The sequence below is a fragment of the Malaya genurostris genome, chromosome 2, assembly GCF_030247185.1.
Source record: "Malaya genurostris strain Urasoe2022 chromosome 2, Malgen_1.1, whole genome shotgun sequence".
Lineage (NCBI taxonomy): Eukaryota > Metazoa > Arthropoda > Insecta > Diptera > Culicidae > Malaya > Malaya genurostris.
Window position 1 is genome coordinate 136245401 of NC_080571.1, and position 3027 is coordinate 136248427.

Below are 3027 nucleotides of genomic sequence, written 5' to 3' on the forward strand. Positions count from 1 at the left end.
AGCTTTGAAAAAAGTGATGCGTTTGTCTTTATGCACTTGAACCCCAAACGCACATTTTTGTGATTCCTCTTAATAATCTTGCTAGAGCAGGGGTAAGTGCATCTACATGGTGAAGCGACGTACACCGTTTGGCCACTGTCGCTTTCGTTTCGATTGTCATCGCTCACTTTGTTCACAAATTTATTTATCAGTCTGTTGATAAGTGAACTTGGATAATTGTTGCGGATCAAATAATCACGCACTGTTTTCTTTTTCTCTACTAAAGATTTGCACGTTGACAACCGAAACACTCTCCCAATGAAACCGGTTGCCGTGTTTAATTTCTGCGATAGTGGATGGAAAGAAAAATAATTCAAAATTCGCCCCGACGCACAGTGGTTCGAATCAATAAAAACGTGGACATAAATCAGTAGCTGCCAAACCGTTCTTTTAATGCATATAGTTGCTTTGAAGAAATTATTTACAAATATATAACGCGTAATTTGATCCTATCATTAATTGTTCATGGCCTACTTTGACAAAAAATGTAACCATAACTTTTTTTTCTGAAGAGATAGAAGTTTTTTTTCTTCTACAAAGTTTTAGAACTATTAAAAATAATTTACTTTGTCAAATATACTAAAAGTCTAGGTCGCACCGTTTCGGATATACAAGGCGTTTTTATGGCAACCCCCTTAAAATCAGTTTTTTATTCATAAATTGTTTCGAGTTATTTTGTTGTGCATACTTTGTTTGGAATAATTGTAGAATTTATAAAATCGCATATTTTTGTTGAAGATAGTGCATAAGTTTGTTCTTTCCTGACAAAGTTATGTAACATTTTACCTTTTTTTACCTAGGATAAAACCTTGCACCGAAGCGAAATATGCAACTTTATGCAGCTGATTTTTACAAAATTTGTAGGAAAAGATGTGCCCAATATCATAAAAAAAATCTAAGTGGAACTCGGTGGAACTTTTTTTTTAGGTCTTTTCAAAGTTAGTTTTAATTACTGAATTATGGCCACCCCCTTAAAACTAGTTTTCTAGTCATAACTTGTTTCGAGTTATTTTTTATGCATACTTCATTTGGAATAATTGTAGAAAATATAAAATTTCATAATTTTGTAGCAGCTAATGCATAAGTTTATTCTTTTCTGGAAAATTTATGCATAATTTTACTTCTTACCTAGGAAACCTTGTGCCGAAGCGAAATATGCAACTTAATGCAGCAAACTTTAATAATACTTATAGGAGAACATGTACCTTATCAAATTTATTTTCCAATGAGAATATCTTGAGTAATATTCGTGTGACTCATTTTCACTATGGCCATGCTGAAACCATGAATGGTTAAGAAACAGAGGGCGCACAGTGGTCCAAAACTGGAAAAAGACGGTCACAAGTCTGTACTGACTTTCATTGATTTTTAAGAGCTAACGTGTCTTCGAAGAAGTTTTACAAAATTATATAACGCTTCTTTTGAAAGTAGCACCAAGGCTTTGTGTGAAATACCCCATGGATTATTACTATACATGTTATGCACGTATGCAAATATATGACAGATATTTCTATCCTATTTCCGACTACCAGTCTGGACGCGCGTAAACACGCATAAACAAGTTCATGCTTGCACGCGCAACTTAAGCAAATTGTTGCGATTTTTATTTTGTTACTTTTTACAATTGACAATATTAGAATAAATCTAAATGGAACTAGATGCAATTTTAGGCCTTTTCAAATTTAGTTTTAATTATTGAAAATCCGAAAAATTATCAAAATTTCTACACATATTTAAAAAATGGAAAAATGTTTTCTAGACAAAATATGATAAAGTATTGTTAAAGTACAAACCTTTACGAAGAGATTTCATGTTTGAACGTGTAAATAAATTGAGTTATCGCGAAGCAACACGATTTTTAAGACGAGATGTTGATCGGGCGACGCTCACTGCAAAAGTGAGTTACAGAAATCGCAGACGCGTGACGCCTTCTGTTTCTTAACCATTCATGGTTTCAGCATGGCCATAGTGAAAATGAGTCACACGAATATTACTCAAGATATTCTCATTGGAAAATAAATTTGATAAGGTACATGTTCTCCTATAAGTATTATTAATGTTTGCTGCATTAAGTTGCATATTTCGCTTCGGCACAAGGTTTCCTAGGTAAGAAGTAAAATTATGCATAAATTTTCCAGAAAAGAATAAACTTATGCATTAGCTTCTACAAAATTATGAAATTTTATATTTTCTACAATTATTCCAAATGAAGTATGCATAAAAAATAACTCGAAACAAGTTATGACTAGAAAACTAGTTTTAAGGGGGTTGCCATAATTCAGTAATTAAAACTAACTTTGAAAAGACCTAAAAAAAAGTTCCACCGAGTTCCACTTAGATTTTTTTTTATGATATTGGGCACATCTTTTCCTACAAATTTTGTAAAAATCAGCTGCATAAAGTTGCATATTTCGCTTCGGTGCAAGGTTTTATCCTAGGTAAAAAAAAGGTAAAATGTTGCATAACTTTGTCAGGAAAGAACAAACTTATGCACTATCTTCAACAAAAATATGCGATTTTATAAATTCTACAATTTTTCCAAACAAAGTATGCATAACAAAATAACTCGAAACAATTTATGAATAAAAAACTGATTTTAAGGGGGTTGCCATAAAAACGCCTTGTATATCCGAAACGGTGCGACCTAGACTTTTGGTATATTTGACAAAGTAAATTATTTTCAATAGTTCTAAAACTTTGTAGAAGAAAAAAAATTTCTATCTCTTCAGAAAAAAAAGTTATGGTTACATTTTTTGTCAAAGTAGGCCATGAACAATTAATGATAGGATCAAATTACGCGTTATATATTTGTAAATAATTTCTTCAAAGCAACTATATGCATTAAAAGAACGGTTTGGCAGCTACTGATTTATGTCCACGTTTTTATTGATTCGAACCACTGTGCGACGCGGTAGGTTTTTTGAACCAGTCGGTGAAGATTGTTTGTTTCTCCGTTCTTATTAGAAGCATGTCTAAGTACGGCAATTG